This window comes from Miniopterus natalensis, chromosome 12, assembly GCF_054644295.1.
Source record: "Miniopterus natalensis isolate mMinNat1 chromosome 12, mMinNat1.hap1, whole genome shotgun sequence".
In the NCBI taxonomy this organism is placed as follows: domain Eukaryota; kingdom Metazoa; phylum Chordata; class Mammalia; order Chiroptera; family Miniopteridae; genus Miniopterus; species Miniopterus natalensis.
The window spans coordinates 52557921-52581105 of record NC_142092.1 but is presented as its reverse complement, the minus strand read 5'-3'; the positions used below and the strand labels follow the sequence as shown (position 1 = coordinate 52581105).

The window sequence follows — 23185 nt, the reverse complement described above, 5'->3', positions numbered from 1 at the left end:
TTGTTTCTCCTCAAAAGTGGACCTTTCTCTAATACACTAATGTGGTTTTTCAAAAACTACCTAAATATAAAAGAATGTTGAATTCATTTCATACATTAAGTAAAATGGACTTAATTTAGCCACTGTCCTCATTAGAGTCAACTGCCCAGTGGCCCAAGTTGTTGACTGTGCCAGTTCCTGAACAAAGGATCCTAGAAGAAAGTAGACTTGTCCACACAACCAAGTGACATAAAATTATGTCTCTCATTTAGACAGATCAAAATTGCTTTTAGAGCAGGAGCAGTAACAGTGTTTTCTCTCTCTCCTGAAATGCTGATTTCTTTCATATTGAAGCTGTTAATTAATAAATGATGGTTTTAATAGTATCCTGTCACAACTTCTGAATGGAAGAAACCCCTGAAATGATCAAACCCCTGAGAAAAGCATCATGGTTTCATTTCAGTATACTATTTATTCAAAACGTAAACACAAATAGATCATCAGCTTGGAAGGAATCAACTCCTTCGAGCAAGGAAATCCATTAAAAAGTAAGATAGTTAGCTACACACTTTTGGGAGCCATATGTATGTTATCACAACACAATAAAAGCTTAAGGCAGCATTCCACATGGGGTAGGGTAAAGCACCTTGCCATCCAAAAAATTCTGACTTTACTCCAACCTCTACTTGAGGGAAGCTTATTTTATTAAGATGATCACTTCTTAGTTCTAGGACCTTCAAATAATTATGTTGCGTATAGATCCAGTTATATTTACATATAAGTCACGTTACGTTTCTATAGTTGCCCTTTCTTTCTCTTCCTTCCCCATAGTTTTTCTTGTAAGGGTTTTGTATAGTTTCTCCAAAGTTAACTCCTTAAAATTTACCTGCTGAGGTAGTGACAGACACACATTTGTCTTGAAAACGTGCATCTCCTGTTAATTCCATATTGGTTCCATTAGGCAAAGTTAATGGAGTAATGCAGTTGGCTTAGATCCAGACACATGCAATTAAAAAGTGGCTACACTATTTTCAACTCATGTTGGATGTACCGTCCACAATTTGTCTGTCTCTTGAACCATATATACTAATTAATATATGTTTATTCCCATAGAAGAACGAGTGCTTTAGATGATCCATTTTCTTTGACAGTACAAGGCCAAGTACTGAAGACTTTTTATTAGAGTTTGGCTAGCACAGCTCTACTTTTGCATGATACAGGGAACGGAACAATGATACTGCTACATAACTTAGGTGCCTCATGAGGGGATAAGTAAAGGACATACATTTTTAAAACATCTGCTCTCAACGGTGTTGGCTTTCCTTGACTTGCTCCAGTTAAGCACTCCGCTCTCTCTGGAGAAAATGTATTTTTCTTCATTTCATGATGAATGGCTGATAGTAGCACCTAATTATTGCTGACTTGAAGATAAATGATTTCAAATTAAATGTCAAGTGATGCAAAACTTTTCTTAGCAGTGATCTTTCACAGGTTCCTCTTGAAGAACTGAGACCTGGGATTAATTTGGAAGTTTTTATTGTTAATTTGGGAGTTTTTCTTTACAATATTAATTTATTTTTCTAGATAAATAGACAAGAGGAAACTAGCAGACACTATGCATTAGGCAATTAGTCTGTCTCACCCACTTTTCTTTGTGCCTGCCACAGTGTAGCAGTCATAAAGAGTATTTGATCTTCATTTTCTTTGACTATTACATCTTGGCGTTAACTTATGATTGAATCAGCTGAACTAAGTATCTGAGTCATCTGCAAACCAATTTCAGTGTCTAATTCCTTAATGTTTTATCTTTTGCTGTTACAGAAAGCACCACAGATTTTGTGCCATCAGGTTTTATTTCACAAATACCCCCCTAGTCAAATTCCAATCATGTTGGTTAAAAGGAGCCTCAGTCAACGTCCGCCTCTTCCTTTCCATGTAATCTGGGGCAGGTGTCTGTCCCTGAGCACCTATGCTTATCTGTCAAAAGAAGGCACCTTACCAATCTGACAGAGTTGTTTTGTGAATCAAGTGAGAAAGTGAAGTGCTTTGGAAAAATGTATAGTGTTAGCCAAATACCTAGTAGAGAGGTTAGTTAGGATCTGATAAGAATCATCTAAGTCTTAGTCTCCACTATTTCTTCATCAGTAGTTATTAATCAAAATGGGATGTGACTCACATGTCTCCATCATCCACCTCATTCTCTACCCAATACCTCATTTTTTCTTTAAAAAAAAAAAAGTTGGCCTGGCTGGTGTAGCTCACTTGGCTGGATGTTGCCCTTTGCGCCGCAGGGTTGCCAGTGCGATTCCTGGTCGGAGCACACGCCTGGGTTGCAGGCTCCATCCCAGGTGGGGAGTGTGCGGGAGGGGGCCTATCAGTGTTTCTCTCTCACACATCAGTGTTTCTCTCATGCTCTCCCCCTCCCTTCCTCTCTCTCTAAAAATCGATAAAATTCTTTTAAGAGAAAGAAGTAAGTGGATTCACGCACAAAGACCCCCCAAATAAATAAAGAAAAAAAAAAAAAGAGCTGGGTTCCTAAGTAGGTTGCATACTAGCCTAGGAATAGAAGACGTGCCATAGGCACTGTTTCTGTACCAATGGCAACATCTTACCTATGATACATCTAACAGTCTCCAGAGCCTTAGATATTGCCATAGAAGCTTCAGTACTATGCCCAAGGTTTTTCAGAAATGTTGGTCTCACATTGGTCATCAGTTTCTCCCACAGCGACCCTTAGTAGTTCATTCATGAGATTATAGCCACACAGTCTAACCTCTCTCTCTGCCCCCAGACCACCTACTCTACCACTAGGCACACTGTTTGGCTCATCTAACATGATTTTCGCAGCATGTCTTTCTTGATGAAGAAAGCAGTGTGTTGGTTCACGCTGGGACAAGCTCCTTATCTCAACATGGGGACATAACAGCTTGCAAAGCAGCTACATTGAGTACCATTGCCCTAGACGGTTATATGGGGCGTCTCATAGCAAGGTGTTGTTCATCTTAGTGGTAAAACTAAATGTAGAGATGGGATCTCATTGCCTTTTCTCCTGCCCACTCTAACTACTCCCATTGACAATACATACAAAAGTAGAGGAATTGTATGGCACCAGAAATGTGATGCCAACTCTATAAAACTAGGCAAGAGGGAAAGAAGAACATCTCAGCATCCGCCACATTGCTTTTCGAGAGAATGCGTGAATAACACATAATGGAAATCTTTCAGCCACTCATTTGTCTTTCTCAGATCTTTCCTTTATGGGATGGTGGGCAAAAAGAGCGATGGGGAAAAGTGAGCAAGGAGTAAGCCAGGGGTCTAGCACCTCCCACATCTTCCCCCAGCCTCCACCAGATGCTCAGATCTAGCCTGAATGTGTAAGATTCAGACACTTTCAGGGGAGGCTGTGTTTGATCTTCTGCACTGAGAAGCAGGTACCAACCTGGGCTGGTGGTGTGTCAGCCGGAGTGAACCCTGGCACTGAAATCCTAGTATCTGGTTGGTCAGGATGATCTGCTGATGGAGATGAGCCTCCCAGGGTTCAAGTGGCAAAAGATTAAGCAGATGAGTTCTTTTTCAGTCAGGCTAAAATATGCCTCATTATTACTCATGTGAGACATAGATGTAGAAAAAATTCAATCATATGTTTTGTAGCATGCATGCTTTTTAAGGCTTCTTCGCAAATGTGCTCCTATAATCCTCCTAGCAGTCCTGTGAGGCCAATAACAATGTGTAGACAATAGAGAGAGTACTGGAAAGAGCTATGCATTGTAGGAAGGGAGAAGTCAACAAGAAGAGAAGACAAATAGCTCCTTCTGAATTTAGTGTATTTGTCAGCCTGCAATCCAAAAACAGACTGGATCCATCACTGCTTTTGAGTTATTCCACAAAAAAAGGGTAAATGAGAGTGATCTGCTTCCAGGTTTGATTGTTAAAAGAATATTTCACGCTAAATAAGCAATAATGAGAACTGAATTAAATGAATTATGATATATCTTTACAATGGAATGCTCTTCATTCAAAATGAAAATATATTTATTGACACAGAGGGATAGAAAAATATTATGTAAAATATGACCTGCAAAAGACAGAGTTGGGCAGAAGCAGGGTTACAGTTGCGAATATTATTTTCCATATAGACAACTGTAAACCTACTTTTGCCCCACCCTATATAAAGCTTGGAATTTTATAAAAATGTTAACAGTGATTGTAACTAGATGGTAGAAGTCCACATTTTCCCTATCCATGCTTCTATTTTTCTAAAAATAAGCATGTATTACCTACACAATTAAAAAGAATAAGAGAAGAAAAGGCAAGTTACCTTCACATTTTCTCACCAATGCTTTCCATACTTCAAGATGAAGATATAGATTGAGGAAAAAAATGAATTGTAGAGTATATGTTTAAATTTACCAAAGTCCTTTCATACACATTTCTTTTTTTTTTTTTTAATTTACTCTCCCAATTACTTTGTGAGGTAAGCAGGACAAATAGTGCTAGTATCTTCATTTTGCAAAGGAGACAATAATAGCATATTAATGGAAGAAATAGAAGGGAGAGAATAGGTTTTTGAGAAGCACAGACCTCTGTTTGAATCTTAGCTCTGCAACGTCCTAGACATCCTGGCCTTGGGAAGCAGGCTTGATATCTTGCCCCACTTGCCTGGTGCATCACAATTTAAGGGACAGTAGCCCTATTATATACTAAAGCTTATAGAAAAATGATACCCATAAATCAAACTCTGTGTTTTATTGAATGCTGACTGTATCAAAACTATTTGATACCACTTTGAGGGACTTGTTAAATGCATATTGCTTTTATGGTAACAGAAGTAATGTATAAGCACTACTACCCCATGGCGTCCACAGATCACCGTGGGTAACATTTTGATGCCTTTAATCTCTCAAGTCTCTAATGATTTAAAGTTTTTAAAAACAGTTGAGGACAATTAAAGAAAGCCTTATTATCACCCCAAATGGGCATTGGCATCAAAGAATAGAGTAAAGCAAAATTAAAAATGCATATATTTAGAAAAATCAGAGTTGACGTGGCTTTTGAAGCCTGGATGCCCTGAGTTGATGGTATTTCTATATTAAAAGGTGGGTTTCCTTTGTATTTGCAATCTAGCTTTATATTGTCATCACTCCGCAAAGTGTCCGAGTTTCACAGTTCCAAACATAGCTCTGTCTGCATCTTTCAGTAGCATTCTTCGAAGTGACTTAGAAATGGGCTGCCATCACTCACCTCTCAGTCAGGGGTGGTCATTAGCTGAAATTCCAGTGTCAAGCGCTGTGATGGCTGCACAGCCTGGATATAATCTATTCATGTTTTTTGTATTGAAAGCCTCAGCTCTAAGTGAAAAGTTGGGTTTATATTCTCTAGGTCAAAAATGAAAAAAAATTATTTCCATAAACAAAGTTAGATGCTCAGCATGTCTTTAACTAATAAGGTCACAATCTGGCTCAGTTATGGAATTTATTTGTTTAGTCCCAACCAGAGGTAGTTAAACAGAAATTTCATTAAACAAAGAATTTGCTTCTGTATATGGTGAATTTAATAGGTACAGACAGAGAGCTGTTACTGTGTCGGTGCTATACGCAGAATTAATTTGAGTCACATCACACATTGTGCTATACACATAAGGAATTGCTTCAGTGTATACCTGAAAATGAATGATAAATCTACACGGGAATTAATCCAATGTGCCTTCGCCTGGTCGCAGGCACAGAGAGCCACCTAGTGGTCCCTGAAATACAGCTTTAAGTTAAAGCATCCTAGGAATCCAGCCTCACAAGACAGGCAAAGGACTCCAAGCAGCTTTTAGTCTATTGCCTGGTCTTTTGACAGTGGAAAAATCTAGGTTAATCCATCAAAGAAAATACCTTCTGCCTTCTAAGAACATCTAACAATTTCTATAATTACAATTATAAACAAGTAAGATATCTCAAAGTGTGTGTCTAGAGGGGTTGGGAGAAAATTGTGAATGACTCTTTCTAACTTTAGAAATGTAGTGCCGTTAATATTTTAGTAGCTATATTTATGATTCCGTATTTGGTTCATAATGCAGTGTGAAAAGAGGCAGCCATTTTATTGTGTTAAGTATAGCACTTGTTCCCTTATTTTTGATTATCAAAACTTTATGTTCTATGTAGATAATTCTGAAAATTAATAAAATGGCAAAGAATAAAATAAAAAGTACCCATAAACCTACAACCCAGAGATCTAGACCTATGTATGAGTTATAAAATTTGGGCCATGCTATATTATGAATTTTTTAAAATTTACTGATATATTATAAACATCTTCTACGTTATTAATATTTGTTCATTATTTTGAATGGCCAGATAATTTCTCTTTGAATGGATTGCTTTATGATTTCTTTAACCCCTGTTGTTTGAAGTCAGCTTTTTCCCATTACAAAATCAGTAACACTGCTACTGATGGGACTTTGCGGACTCACCCTCCCTTACTGTTCTTGTCGTTGCGGGAGCGGTTGAACGCTCTCTGCTTGAGGTCTGGGACACCCTCGTGGCGTTTTCTTTATTCTTGGCTCTTCCATTGTTTTTTTACTGATTGTGCTTCTTGTCTTTGACCCCCTGCGGTAATCATAGTGCTGTGCTGTCCAATATGATAGCTACTAGCCCTCTAGGAATACTGATGTTTAAATTATTTTAAATGGTATCAAATTTAAAAGTCAGTTTTCTCAAACACTCTAACCCCATTTGAAGTGCTCAGTGGCCACTTGTGGGTAGCAGCTGCTGTGTCCAACAGTGCAGATAGACACCACTTTCCATCGTCACCGAAAGTTCTGTTGGAGAGTTCTGTTGCTGCCCAAGGGCATCCAGGTGCAAGGAAACTCCACTGAGCTCAAAAACAAGGGGTTTGTGCTGAAAAGCTACACGGGAATGAAAAGGAGCAGAGCTGCATGAAATAGAGATGGGCTGGACCAGTGGGAGTGTTAGGGCTTTATAACTCTAATCAAATCATCTGACGAGGGTCCCTCTTTCTCTTAGTTTACATTCCCCAGACATCTGCTTGGCTCAAGCCACATAGATTGGGTCCTTCCTTAATCCAATCAGAAACGGCCAGATTCCTGAGTTAAGGGTTCAATATAAACCTTAGCATAGAGCAGGAAATAAAATATCAAAGCCCCTCCTCTCAGAGAACTTACATTCTGGTGGGGGGGACAGGCAGTAAGACATACAAACAAATAAATATCCAATATGGCATTAAGTAGAGGCAAGTGCAATAGAGAAAAGTAAAGCAGGGCAAAGGACTCGAGAGTGACTGTGGTTGGTCATTAAGGCCTGTCTGCAGAGCTGATGTTTGAGCAGAGAATGAAGGAGCGAACCATGCAAACTCCTGAGGGAAAGAGCATTACAGGCCAAGAGAATGAAAGTGCAAAGGCCCGGAGGTAAGAATGAGCATAGTGATAAGTGTTTATTGAAGACATGAATAAATGAACCGTCCTTAGCACTGTTCATTATAAGATTGGTTAGTGCGCACAATTTCACAGAAGGAAATGTCAATAGTAAGGCAATGGCAAGACCTCGTGTACACATATACGGGTATTTTTCAAGGCTTAGATTCCTAAATTTGTCTCTTTGCATGTGGCAACACCAAATGTGGAATCTCCAGTTAAACGTCTCATTCTCACCTTAAACGCAAAGTAGTTAAAGGTATCCTAAGAGGGTGTTCCTTCTCACCTACAAGATTCCTCCTAACACCTCTGACTTCTCCCTTTTCTTCTTACCAGGTTCTGTTCCTTCCTCAATATGTTTCTTATACGCCCACCCTTCTTTCTTATTTTCAAAAGCCATTAGTTCCTCCGACCAATACTCTTGAATGGCCTTTATGTCTCTAGGTTTTCTTTTCCAAACCATCCTGCACACTGCCACCAGATAAATCTTCCTAAAACAGAGCAACTTCCATTCATTTGTTCATTTTTTTTCATTCAACAAACACATGCCAAGTATAACTCACTGAGCTTCATGCCACCCTCTTACTCAAAAGGCATTTTCTTTTACTGTATCAATTTATCATTCTTTTTCCATACCCCAACATTCCTGAGGGGTGAACACACACCTTAACATCGGTGATTCAATATAAGAGCAATTTGCATAATTAGAATGGTTCACCACCCCGAAGAGAATGTATCACATTCTCTAGGTGTTGTGAGTATAGTTCAAAAAGCATTTCATGCCAGCTAAGGACTCTGACATGCCTCCCCTGAAACCAGAGAAACACAGGCTAATAATCACCAGCAAACTTACAGAACCTGGTCCTCAAGGCCTTCCACAAACACGTGCAGATAACTCTTTCCAATGCGTGACATTCTGTTGAGATACAGGTGCCCCAAGTGCGTAAGAGCTCCAGGAACAGAAATATGTGTGTGATACTTTTATCGATAAGTATAAATCATTATATAGAAGCGTTTCTCTATTATGTACCTGTGTAGAAAGACAGATGTATGCCCAAGCTGTAACGATCTGCAGATGAATTAAGCTCCAATTCAGAATTGATTTTTCCATTGAAACAATGTTATCTGTGGCTATTAAGACCTCAGGCCAGACTGAAATGCCTGTTTGACCCATAATATAGCAGAACTGTGGTATTCATAGTTCTGTAGACACTAAACAGTGTCTGTAACAGGTTCTTTCTGTTTGAGACCAAGGGGATGTGCAGTGAGGAGGAAAAGCTGAAGACTGGCTTCAAGTTATAGCTTCAGACTCATCTGCATAGCCTTGGAAAACCTCTCTGAGCCTGTTTCCTCTATAATAAATTATAGATAGTCATGAAAGGTATTCATTGAGTGCCTACTATGCTACTTTAAAGAATTGACATGAGTCTCAGTGACTTAATATAATAAAAACTGTAAATTCAAATTTGAAAAACAGATGAGAAATAGTTTTGTTGAAACTTCTTTTCCTTCAGGGAAACAGTCCTGGCTCCAGTTTTGGAAGCCAGGACGTATCTTCCTTGGAGCTGATTTGGCAGCAGGAACCCTTGTTCTGCCTCCTGCATTGAACCAGAGTGGTCGCTCTGTCTCCTAAACGGTCAGCAGTAGCTGGAAAGGAGGCCAGGAGAACAGGTCTCCCACTTCCAAACAGGCACTCAGTGCCCCGATAGCCAGCTGCCTATCTTAGGAGGAGCTGACAGGGTAGGAGGGCCACGGCCAGGACACAGGTCAGAAGGAGAGAGACACTGTGGAAGCCAGATACTGCAGCTAAGACTGCCTGCTTCTGTTCATCAAACAGGTTAGTTAAGATTTTTGAGATTGTGTCTGTTTCTAAATAATGCCTCATACTGGGTTGGGTTACTGGAAAATAATAAAATGCCATTCTAACCTTCATTCCAAGCCTGCCTTTCAGCGCTTGTTGGGCAGCAACCAGGTAAAGATCTCTGCATGTCCATCAGGATTTAGCTGCAGCCCAGGGCAGGAGAAAGCTTAGGATTTCCTTGGTGCAACCGAGCGCTAGAAAAGATCAGGAATAAACCGACAGGATTAACCGTGGCCACAGGATCTGCTGCAGGATTTCAGTGACCTCCTACCTGACTTCTCTGCCTCCATCCTTGCCCTCCACGACGTCCAAGCTGCTGTCAGATAGGAACCCAGCTCACTACCTGCTTGAACCCTTTCACTAAGCCCTAGGAACAGTGTTGTTCCCCAAACTTTAGGCATTCCTCAAGCCTCATAATTTTTGCTGTATATCTGCATCATCTACCTGTGTTAAATTTTTTTAAAAACTTAGTTTTACTTAAATAAATGTATTGTTTTAAAAATCTTTCCATCATGACATTAGTGGAAAACCCCTGCCACAGATAGACGTGAACTGTAAAAATAAGTGGACAGTGAAATCAAAACAATCATAGTAGCTAGGTCCCCTCGCCTGAGCCCTTGTCGAAGTGGGAAAACTTCCAGGTGTTAAAGAAGTATTAAAGATGTACCGACACCAAACTGAGGTTTTTCTCTTTGATTTCACGAGAGGAATTAAATGCTAATTGAAAGGGGATTAACTTTCTCACTTTGTGATTCTGATTTATTTAATGCCGGGTCCCTGAAACCTAAATTCTCCCATGAACCACCACAGGATGAATCCTAAGCAGCCGGGCCTGAGCCTTGCTCCACTCTCCTGCCTTCTAGACACTAAGCAGCGCCCTTTGCGCGCTGTGCCCGGCGATGCCCGAAGCGCTGCGCTGTTCGAGTCTCCGCACATGCTGTTCTCCCTGCTCGGGATGCCCTTCGCCCTGTGTCTGTCTGAAACCCCTTTGCTCAGATGTCACCTGTGCGCAGCTCATTGCCTGCCTTCTCCCTCTCGCTTCCCTGTGACTTCTCTGCCTGTACTTTTTTATTTTCTAGATCTACGGCACAGCCGTGCAATCATTTGCTAACATGTGACTTTCTCCTGTACTCAGCTGAACCCCAAGCTCCTCGCACAGTGTGTGGCTCTTAATTGATGCTTAGTGACTGTTGATTAAACTCAATTGATAGTACACTTCCACTCCTTTCAGCGTAACTGAACTAAGTAACATCTGGGCAAACCCCCCGTCTGGCAAGGTGGGGTGGTGGGAACCTGAGAAAGTGTGCTGCCTCCTGAGAAAGGGCCCCACTCACTGTGGTGGGTGGAGTTCACGGCCCCCCAGAATTTACTATGTTGTGTAGAGCAAAGCTGGAAGAGAAAGGCCTGGAGGAAATTGATTTTGCGAGAAAAGGAAAACCTCTTTCTACTACCCTGTTGAACTTTTTGTGCATCCTTCATTGTCCCTCAATTGGTTTTCGATTTCCTGGGGACTACAAGTGACAGAAAGTGACATTGTTCTCATGTCTTTGAGTCATGGCTTTCCCTCATTCTCACCCCTTCCCCACCTTCAGCCAATTTCACTATATTTTGAAGCCAAAGATTCTTGACATGTAAAATTAGAAAAAGTCAGAGTAGGTGAAATGTAAAGTTACTGGAAATAATCATCAATGAAAATGAGAAAAAAGCCTGGAATGGTATATTACCATGTCATCCCTTGTCAGACAAAATATCAGGAAATGAGACAGGAGTTCAGATCTGCTAAGAATACCCAGTTCTAATCCTAGCTTCCCATTGTACTCACTGCCTTTCCTGCATCAAGTACAATTCCTTAGGCTTTCGGCCCCCTGGAGTGCTGGCCTTCTGTGTGTTAGCCACACTCAGAAATCTTTTCAAAATATAGATTCTCAGACTCATCAAATCAGAACCCCCTGGGGCTGGAGCCTAGAAATCTATTTAAAAAACAAACAGCTCCACAGGTGATCATGTCCACAGGTGGTTCTGAGTGTAAGTTTGGGACTACATTATCCTGAGTCTCCCCTAATGTGATTTTTAAATTGTGACCAGGAACTACCTGAAACAAAATCGATAGGTAATTTTTTAAAGTGTAGATTTTCTGCTTCACTGAGTCCCACTAAATGATGTGCTATGGCCTAACATATACATTTAAAAAAAAAAAAACAAAAAAAAAACCTCCCCAGGGGATTCATCTATGCACAGTACAGTTTGAGAATCAATGACCTGAGGCAGAGGCCTCAAACTCGAATGCCTTATAGGGGAACAGGAAGGTAATGAAAAATGTGAAAAACATTCCCAGATAATACAGTAGGGAGTAATAAAAATTCTAGGTAATTGAAGAGTGCCTGATCTTTTTAACGGAGACAGCCAGCCACCCCTCAGGTACAACCAGCTGTTAGCTCATGGGGATGTTGGCAGATATTGTAACTTTTCAAAGGAAGGCAGCCTGTAGGGTTCTTTAATGTAAAAATGTCCTTTAATGTTGACAGCTCACTTTTTCCAGCTTTACTGAATTATAGATAAAACTGTAATATATTTAAAGTATACACATGATGATTTGATATATGTGTACAGTTGACCTTTGAATAACATGGAGGTTAGAGGCACCAACACTCTTATGCAGTCAAAAGTTCAAAAATATAACTTTTGACCATCCCAAAACTTAACTACTAATAGCCTACTGTTAGCCAGAAGCCTATTGATAACATAAATAGTTGATAACACGTATTGTGTATGTTATATGTATACTATATAATGTATTCTTACAATAAAGTAAGCTAGAAAAATGAAAATATTACTAAGAAGATCATAAGGAAGAGAAAATACATTTACAGTATTTCTTTTTAAATGTGTGTATAAGTAGACCCACACAGTTCAAACCTGTGCTGTTCAAGGGTCAACTATACATCGTGAAAGGATTCCCCTATCAAGCGAGTTCAGTGACTCACATTTTTAAAAATAATCTGCCAGCCCATTAGGGCTAGAGAGTCACCAATTCGTTATTTTTGGAATAGAAAATGTCAACTTATTTGTTGTAGAGAAGTTAACCAGAAGTACCTCAATGCCTCGCTAAGTAATAGGAAGTGGCAAAGGCCTGTAGCCAACACAAGTACAATCACTTTAAGGTGCAGCTGGAAAGAGCTAGAATAAAGTACATACTGCAAAGGAGAGGTAGCCACCTTCATTTGAAAGCAAGAAAACGAGAAGAAAAGGTACTAAAAGACAATGAATGTAATGTAATAAAATGAATCTTAGAAACCTTACTTGGACAATAGAGATATTGAGATAATAACTACTTACAGTGTTTGAGGTATTGATTAAGTAGAACGGTTTATATCAAGTGGATTAGCAGCAGCATGTGACATATAGCAGGTATTTTTTAAAACAACTATGCTCGCTCCCTTGGTTTCTCTTTTCTTAAGCCTCTGTTCCCTTATTCTAAAATTCAACAGGCACTAAAAAAAAGCAAGCTCATGGCAAAAAACTGACAAATACCCCTGATACTCCCATTTGTATGTGGTGTTTTTTTTTTAAAGAAACCTGGTAATATTTCTATGACGAGATAATTAACAAGGCAGTGATGACAGAGTGATTGAAGTGCCTCATAATAAATGTCATTTCAAAATACAAAAATGTCCCTGCATCTCATCACTGGCTTTCTTTCCTCTACTGTAGGTTCAGTGATTCCAAATCTGTTTGTGGATAGCCCCCCGAGTTGGAGGGAGAGGGCTCTCTCCTCCTCAGTCCTTGTCAGTCTCGTAAGAAAGATTTCAGATGAGTGACAATTTCATTGTAGTAAAGCAAGCAAATTTATTAAGGAAGCAAGACAAACAAATTTATTAAATATACACTTGGCATGTAGCACAAACAGGCCACCCAGCTAATCTGAGTGCCCTACCTGGTGGAGGTTTAGGGATTTTATACTTTTCTGTCTATAGGCTTCAAGGTCCCTCTGCCCTCTGCCAGATATCTTGGGCAACAGACTAGATTCCAAGGTCCCCCTTTTACTTTGTTGTGGCTTTTCCAGAATTTATGAGAACATCTGGAGATTTTATCTTGCCAAGATCCAGGACAGCTAACTTCTTTGTTCAGTGGGTGAGAGAAAACTCACTTTCCCCCTTTCTTGCCTTAGCATCCCCCAAGTGATATTTGTCCTTGGATTTAGTTGGGGTTTTTGTTCTCTATTTTCCCAAGCCAGGGTGATTTAAGTTATGTATGTATTCTCTGGTTAGGGAGGAGAGGCATTAACCATTTGCTCTCAAGTGTCCTTGGTTGGGGGAGATAAGTTCTTGTGATTCACAAGCTGGCTTCAAGCTGCCTAAACTCTTTGGCCTTGTTTAATTTTTTTGTCTCAGTTTCTCTATTTCACTTGCCCAGGAATTTATCTAGCTTCTTACTATCCTGCCACAAATCCTGTGCAAAAGAAGTTGCTAAGCAAAGGGTCTGGAGGATTCTTGTGGATACTTCTTAAAAAGCTAATAATACTCTGGTTCAGGAAGGTTGTCTACCTTATGACACTCTATTATTCATTGATTTTTTAAAGATATATAATAATTTTATATTCTAAGAACAATGTAATGATTATGTGAAAAAATATAATTTTAGAGGCTAATAATTTTGTCACTTTAACATACATTTCAATCTAATTTTTGTCCCCTTGTATAATACTTGGTTTTATGTCTGTGAGGTCAGTGTTTTCTGTTTTACTTGCCATAATAATGCAAGGGCCTATAACAGTCCTTTGCACATAGTAGTCACTCAGGTATCTGTGTAGGAAATAAATGAATGACATTCTGAAATGATAAATGTACAGCCAATTTTGTATTCTGCTTTCTCAGTTCTATTATGTCATGAATCTTTTTAGTCTCCACAAACTTCAAATTACATTTCTCTATCTGTTTTGTTGATTCTTTTTATTAACTATAAAAATCAGAAAAATATGAAAGCTTAGAAAAAAAATTTACAATCCCCATAAACAAGCACTCTTAACTTGCTGAGATGTTTCTCCTAGTATTTGTTACAGAAAACTTTTTCTTTAAATGTGGAAAGTTTCTAGTCAGATTTTTTTCGTTTGATGTGACATTGCTAGTGTTTTTCCATGTTATGGGAAACCCACTATCACCATTATTTTATTTTATTTATTATTTTTTAAAACAATAATTTAATGCTTTTTCTTCTAAAGCTTTGTGAATTTACCAAAAAAGGGAGGGGCCAAAGCTTATAGCCTGCTTAATTCAGACTAAGAATGTAAGAGGTGAGAACCTCGTTCACTGTGGTCTCTGAGTCTTCCCCAGATATGCACTGCCACCTGAAACAACTCCCCCAGATCGTTTTATTGCCTTTACAGATGCTGCATCCCATACACACCATCTCATATGACATACTTGAGTCATTAGTCAAAGTCACTGGAATGGTACAGAGGATTTTTGGTGGTGGAAGGATGGGAGATTTTGGGTTGTTGGTTTTTTCCCTCCTGCTATAAAATTAAATTTTTGGTTCATTTCTTAAAAAATAAATTGGTCCCTTTTTCCCCCAAAGAGAAAAAGGGACATCTGTAATATTTTAAACAAAATAAATAAATAAATAAAAATAATAAATAAATTAAAAATAAATAAATAAAATTTCCCCAACAATCAAAAGGTAATAAAAAAGGTTAAATAAAAAACTGTATAATCTTCAAAAAATAAAAAAATAAAAATAAATAGGTCAATAAATTCACTTTGTTCTTCTTTACACAAAGCTTCATATTCCTTTCAACCTGCATTGTCTTTTCTGCTATTAGTGCTTAGAGTTGCTGCTATTAGACTTCTCTCTGCTCTGCTATAGATTTGTGTAAGTTTTAAGCACCAATGGCCTTCATCTTCTCATTTTCTGCTTCTTTTGTAAGTTGGTCAACAAGCTCAATTAAAACACCAACTATTTTTTGAAATTGGCCAATTTTGTCCACAAAGTCCTTTCGCTCTTCCTTGAGCTCAATGGTCTGCGGGGTAACCTCTGGGCCCAACACCCAAAGCTTGTTCAACTCATCAAAGTGCAGGGCTGCTTCACCCAGGATGCCCTTGAACATAGGTGTTTCCCGTCCAGCTTCCCTGCCAACTGACCCATAGCAGCCATGGGCTGCCTGTCACCATTGTTTTATTAACTGCATATTATCCCAGGTTTTTGGATATGCCTACAATGTTGACATTTAACTTTCTTTTTACAATTTTTGTCATAAAATATTTCACAATAAATGTCTTTGTTTATAGACTCTTTGTCCACTTTGTAGATTATTTCTTTAGCAGATTTCTGGAAGGGGTAAAAAAATGCTAGTTACTTGGAGTATTTCCAGGGATCTATATCATATGGGGTATATTTTCTACACCCTTATATAACTCAGCATGTCTTTGTTATTTTTCTTACACATAACAGATTGACAAGGCATAAAATTCATCCCAAACAAATTCAGTGAGCTATCACCTTATTGTCTTTGAGCATTTAATGTAGCAGAAATGAGAAACCATAATATTTATATCTATCCCTTTGAAGTTTATGTTTTCTTTTCTTTCTTCCTAAATACAATTCATTTGTATTAAGTTTGACAAGAATGAGGTGAGTCCATCAAGCTGAGATTTTTTTTTTACACAAAAATTTTCTTCAGATATGTCTTTGATTAGTCCTTCTGTTCCTGTGGTTGTGGTTTCTTACTTAGGTACACCATAATTCTTAAGTTTATCTCCCATATTTAGGTGAGCAAACAGTTTATATCCAAATCAGGATAATTTTGAAAGTGAAAAGGGGAGCAGTTAATAATAACATGGGACCATAGACATAAAGCAGGAATTGTCTGAGTACAAACTGAGACGCTCAGCCACCCTGACCATCCTTTTTCATTATTACAGATCTTGATTCGTTTGTTCTGTATCCTGAAAGATCTTCTAAATTTGTCTTCCAAATACCACTAATTCAGTGGTTTGCAATATTTATCATGCCTTTTATGCTTTCGTGGCACATTTGAAATCTATTATTGAATTTTTAGTTTTCCTATTTCTTTCCATGTAACCCTATTATTTTTCATTCCATCCTATTATTATTCATCTCAACATGTTCTCTTCTTGTGAATTACTCATATTTCATAAAAGTCATGTTATCCTGTTTATTGTTTAAATGTCAGGTTCTTTGTGGGGGTTTTTCCTAATTTTCCTTTGGCTTCTAAAATATATCATTTTCTGAATGTCTTTACTTTTCTTTGCCTTTTCTGCAGCATTTGTATAGGACCCATATTGTTTGGGTTTTTTTGGGGTGGGTGGAGGAGTTCTTATTCTAGAACAATAAGAAATCTATCTAAACCCTCTGTTTGCCAACAAACAGGCTGCTTAGATTGCTAATTGCCTTACTTTGAATTCACTTATGTTCTGGCTGAATCCCCATCTAATAAATACAGCTGGACACAAAGTTGCTGTGCACATCGCCTAAACCAAGTCCCAGTCCTTAGCTGCCACCAAATGTGTGGTATTATACTCTGCTGTACCGAGCCGGAATCTGCTTCTCTCCTGCTGTGTTGCTTTCTGATCATATGAACCAGTAGCTCTTAATCAGTTCCTCAACCTAGGCAGCCTTTTCAAAATACATACCTAGGCTCCTTCCAAGACCTCCTGGCTCAGAACCTTCGGAGACATAGGCTTGTGTACGTAAAAGATATCCCAGGTGTTTCTGATATGCCCACTTGGCTGAGAATCACTGATCTGAACCAAAAGTTCAATATACTGATCTCTACTGAGTGAAGTCCATGAAAAACAAAGATGCAGCTGTTGGTGTGCACGTCCACTAGGGTGATCTGACCCGGCTACCTTCTACGATACTTTTCTTGTGAGAATTAAACCTCTCCCATACGCACTGCTCTTGGAGATGCAGTTTTATTTACATTAAAATATATATATACTAATCAGAGGAGGCTAGCGATTGATTAGCATTCTGACTACTTCAAAAAGCAGAACCCATGCTGTAGAGGGGCCATGGTGACTTCTAATCAAACTGTGTGATAGATGGAAAGAAATGACAGTCGTCGGAATGAGGAGCTGGAGGACCCAGATTGCCTAAGTTTGAATCCCCTCCCTGCCGGTTACTAGCTAAATGCTACTAGATAAGTCACTTAACTCTCATGCCTTAGTTTCCTCATTTATGAGACAGGAATAATAGGATCTACTTAATTGAGTTTTAAAGAAGATTAAATTAAATAACTTATAGAAAGTGTTAAGAAATGCCTGATATATATTATATGTTCAAGAAACACTAGCTGCTGTCCTGGCCAGGTGGCTCAGTTGGTTGGAGCGTCACCCCATACACCAAGAAGGTTGTGGGTTAGATTTCCAGTCAAGGCACAGACCTAGGTTGTGGATTCGATCCCCAGTGAGGGTGGGTACAGGAGGCAACCGATGTTTCTCTCTCTCACTTCCTCTCTCTCTAAAATCAGTAACAAGCATATCCTCTGGTGAGGGTTAAAAATAAAAAACAAAAAGAAATATTAGCTACTATTAGTTCCAGACACAATCATCAACTTCATATTTTTTCTTCTGATTGCACCAGCTTGCAGTTTGTGCAGCATCTTTCCATTCCAGCAAAGTTGATTGTGAATAAAAGTTCTTAGCATTGTGAGCATTCATATTTTCATGTCTCATTTGATATTTCAGTGGGAAGTTGTAGAATGCTGCATCAGATCAGTTCCTGAATTTTATTGGAGTTTTATGGATAAGCCCTTGAATGATGACCCATCACTGTAATTTCCGTTTGAACAGGCAGTCAATCATTTCATTTCTGTCTATGCCTTTATGCTATTTCCTATTGGCCGCCTTGTCTACCGCATTTCTGGTTCCACCTAGTTCTGTGACTTCAGAGCAGTAACTGGTTTGAAACATGGCAATACTAGAGAAACTAGTGAAGTCCAGGAAGGAAGTTGTTCTGTGTGGTCCAAAAGGCCCCCATGGGTGATAGTCACTAGGAGGGAAGTTTGGCTCAAAACCAAGTTCTTTCTAAGCTGTCCCAATGATTCAATCAACTGTCAGATATTGAGTGTATCGGTGAGTACCGCTCAGGAAATAGAAACTGCACCAGGTATTTGAGGAGAGAAAATTTAATATAATGAATAATTAACTAGGTACAGAGGTGTTAGATGATTGGAAGGATTATAAGAGAACTCTATGGTATGAAGCTAACAAATTCTAGAAGCAGTTACCGTCCCTGGAGCTGAGGATCAATAGGAAGAGGCTGGAATATTAACACTGAGGAGCTTAGAGGAAAAGCTCTGTGAAGCTGAAACTCAGATATTTGAGAAAAAAGGAGCGCTGTTCAGCTGGTGATAGTGTCTCTGAGCTCCAAGGAGGGGCCAAGGGGCTCGGATCCAGATCTCTAATTAGCAGGATAAAGTAGTCCTGCAAGTTGCACAGGATTTAGCTGTTTTCCTGGAAAGGAACCACTGAAGGGATGAAGAAGCATTGCTGGGTGATGCTTAGAGGAACCTCAGACAGGCAGAAAACCCACAGGAAGTAACCAGAAATCAGACAGGAGGAAGTCCCTTCCCTTCCTTCAGCCTTGCAGTCTCCCCTGATGGCCTGCACTGGCAGAGCCTACCAGGATCCCCCTGGCAAAGCAGAAATGTGGTTTGTAGACAGCTAGCTCTGGCATCCCAAAGCAGAGAAGACAAAGGCGGGTTTGGAGCTCAGAGACAATAGCCATAGCTATTGAAATAGGAATGATTGCTAGCAATCATTGCACAATCACTGTGTGCAAGGCATCACTCATTATCACAGTTCATTAATAAATCTTCCCTCATAGCTAATATTTTTATCCTTATACTATTGTGAAGAGATTAGGGGTTACTTGCTCAAGGTCACTAAGGACTTGATTTGCTTAAGGCCACTCAGCTAGTAAAAGGCACAGCCAGGAATCTAGTTCAGTCTTTGTAGCTCCAAAGCCTCCACACAGTTCTGCCTCCCACAGTGGACAGCATTGGTGCTATGGCTCCTTCTGAGATGCATTTATGAGCAGTTAATGTCTCTTTACTGAACATTGTTTGATTTTGTTTTATTATCAATGAAATTATTATTTCACAGCATTTAACTTAGTATGTTAGGCATGTGTGCCTCACTGCTGAGAGCTGTGGAGACTGGGCAATTTTCCAGTTCATCTGAACTAAACAGATAGTTGAGTCAGACACTACAAAATTTAGAAAAAATGTATTAATGTGAATTATTTGCCTTGGCCATCTACTTTGTCTTTCAGATGGCCTGGAACAATGCCTGGGTGCCAATTGACTTTATGCCACATAATGTCACTGTAATTGTTTGGCAAAATTCCTCCCTTGGGTACCTCATCACCAGAGGTTGACTCTCCTCAGTAGCCTCTCCATTAGAAAAGCAACTTGGATTAACTGATTATGCAATTTTGCCATAAATAGAAATCTCTGAGTTACAAGATGGATCTGTGGAACAGGGTTGAAATTGGAAAGTATTAGCCTACTGCAAATCTCTAGACCAGAGATTTCTATTTAGATAATAAATTATTGCTCTTAAGAACAGACTTGGGGCATCAATCATTGCCAAACCTTAATATATCCACTGAGTTCTGCAGAAGATTACTAATATTTGCACATATTTTGGCATTCTTCATGCAACAATAAATTTTTGTCTTAATTTGTATTTATGCTTAAGACCCCCAAAATAATAAGAATTCTGTGACATAGAGAATTTGGTTGGAATACACAATCACTATTATTCATCATTCAAGATTTTTTGATAGTTGAAACCAAGATTTTTATTAGTTTCTACTCACCCACCCCAACCCGGCCCAATGATCACTTACCTATACATACTAAACCAGTTGTGTTTTCTAAAAGACTGAACTGATCCTGCCAATACATAAAACCTAATCTCTTTTAGTTCCTTCTTCTGGCCTCTTAAATCACTGGAATTCACTCAGAGTTCTCTAAAACAAAGGATTTCCATGAAAAACAATTTAAAGGAATAGTGGTAAAGGAAACACATTGTATACAGAATAAGTTTAAGATTGGGATATTCGAACAACACTTTTTAAAGGCCCTTTACTTCCTCATAGTATAAATACGATAGACCATAAAAACACCATCCCTACATTTTCTACCAGACTCTTTTATAACTACAAGAGGAGTAGGTACAGTATGAAGTTACACTAGAGTGCCTCATTGCCTTCAGTGCTTGGGGACAGAGCTTGAGCCTGTTTTTTGTATCTGTGTAATAAAAACAATAGCTCATTTGATGAGGATTTTACAATTTACAAAGTAATTTTAGTTCACATAACCTCACACATAACAATCTACAACAAATCTAGGAAGAAGACATTACTCCCCCAAGTTACAAATGAAGTTATAAAGAAATTGAGCCTCAGGTAGACTATTTTACCGAGCGAGTATTAAAATGAGGTTTTCTGATTTTAAGTCCAGTCCCCTGTCACCTAAACCACTGCGGATTCAGAGATTCTTCATCTGAGAGCTTAGACAGTGGGTGTGTGAGCTGCTGTGGTACCAGCCTCAGAAGCTAAAGGTCCTGACTCCTTTCTTAAGACTTTAATCACCAGGCCCTGCTGCCTCAACAAAACCAGGGGTAGTCTACCAAAGATCCCATAAGCAGAAAGGTGTCCTCTGTTTCAATACATGATATATTCTTAAAAACTGCTTTTAGATTACCCCTTTGGCATCCAAAAATGTTATCTTCATCTGAAGCTGTCGAGATGGATAAATAATGGATCTGTTTCCTTCTGGAAAAGATTGTTAGAATTTGCTGCAGCTTTTCACCTTGAATACCTATTCGCACATTTACCATTAGCTCCCCTTACTCACATCTAGCCTCTAGAAATCTTAAGCAACCCATCTTCCTAGGAAAAATCAATTTCAAAAGAGAAAAGAAAAAAAACTTAATTGCAGCCTGGGATATGGGAAAATATGAACATGCTGTTAAAAGAGTGAGTACATTGCCAAGGGCCACGGGAGAATTTTGAAATTGCCTGTGTGTTATGATCATTTTTAATCCTTCTCAGAGGTTTTTGAAAACATTTACAACAGTTAAAAATTTAATATTGAGCTTTCTACTATTATGTGAGATTCATAATATATGTCCTATATTCATGTTGGGGATTTATTGCAAAATTTTATGTGAGAGTCCACAAAGTTACTTTGAGGACTTTTAATAAACATCTGGGAGACATTACTGTAGACCTTATAATTTTGGAGCTAGAGGCTCACTCGTCCAGTATAAAAATGTCAGACTAACTGTACAAATGCATACGAGAAATCATCCCATTATTTCTGAAGATTTATGCCTTGAACAGATAATAAATTTAATTCTGGATCTCTAAACCAAAAATGACTCATTCATTATTAATTATAATTATATAAATAGGACCTTATCATGGCAGGTGTCATATAGATAATTCCAAGGTCACATTAATATTTATCTATGACCTTGAGCTCATCGTGTGTGCAGGGGGAAGGGGGTGGCTAAGCCACAGTTCCCCGCCTCTCCTTTCATGCAGAGCATTCCACTCCCACTATGGCTTAGCAATACTATTAGCAATACTGTCACATAATTCCCTAGTGCCACTGGAACAAAATATGCTTTAATTGGCTCTATGTAGAAAGCCATCCCAAAATTCACATTATCTTGTTGGAAAATATACTTAAAAAAGGGCATACGATGCTAGTCTCTCTGCCATTGGACAACCCATTCCCCATAATCAATAATATTAAATCTCTGAAAAATCATAAAACTCAATTAGCTGTTCAAGTCCTAAAATGGGATTGCATTAATCGCTTAGTGATCCATCGACTGCTATTAGCACTCAGCCACCGACATGGCCTTAGGACCCTCTATAATGAATACTATTTTACTCTTACCAACTAACTCATTTTAAACTCTTCATCCGAATGGGAGGGTGCTCCCCTTCCCTCTGATCTAAGGCTGTCGAGATCCAGCGCCTCCAAGGGCCGCCCCCTCCAGCTTTTTACGCTGAGGGACCCCCTTTTGTCCTCACCTGGTCATCAGGAGGATGTCACTGGGTACCATTAGGGGGACAGCCTTGCCAAAGAACTACCAAAAGAGAAGCACCAGCAACTCGTGCTTCATTCTCTTTCCACCGTCCCCATTGGGAACATCAAGCGTGAAGGCGGGGGACCATCAGCCTGGCCCGGGGGGGGGTGGGTAGAAGCTCACTGTCTACCGATTCCAAGTCATCTGCACGGATAGTCTGGCCCAGTTAAGGACAAGACAGCTGCCTTGATATCACCTTAAAACTGTATGCGTGTTATGTGGTGTCAGAAATGCTTCCTTAAACTAGAGAGAGAAGTCGATTAGTAATTCGTTTACTTCTTAATTAGATGGCTCTCATCTGTATCTGTTTCTTATTTCTGGGGGTTGCCGTTCTGGGGGTATTTTAGAAAGCATATAGAGAAAGTATCACCAGAGCATCCAAAAGGGAGGTCTCTCCTGACTGTGCCGAAGATATGCAGGACCGGACAGTCAACCAGCCATAAAGGAGAGCAGTCGAGTGGATGGGTGCAGGATTTGGGTTTGACTTGTATTATTGTACCTTATTAGACATAAGCAGTTATTGGTGATGACAATTAAGCTGGCTGGTGCGTCTGCAGTTGAGGCCATTAATGATCACCATGGACAAAGAAAAAAAGACATTCCTGCTGATATAGCCACGGCCCTGTGGCCGGCTGTGCGGAATGCTACACTCCACGAGACAAAGTGGGCTGCGGGGACGCTTCTCATTGCGTTTCTAACGTACAATCTCCACAGCTGACGTTTCACCATCACGATCACTTACTCTCCTGGGAAATGCTGGCATCTTCTGCAAATTTCAGTGGCTGTGGAGTAATTGCC

The 23185-nt window shown here is 39.3% G+C and overlaps 1 protein-coding gene and 1 pseudogene across 1 annotated transcript in view; one reads left to right on the top strand and one right to left on the bottom strand.

The window, feature by feature from the left end:
- Positions 1-23185, top strand: part of GRIN3A (glutamate ionotropic receptor NMDA type subunit 3A) — a 127171-nt gene that overhangs the window by 2881 nt on the left and 101105 nt on the right. The window lies entirely within an intron of this gene.
- LOC107546586 (intraflagellar transport protein 20 homolog pseudogene) lies at positions 15047-15360 on the bottom strand (annotated as a pseudogene).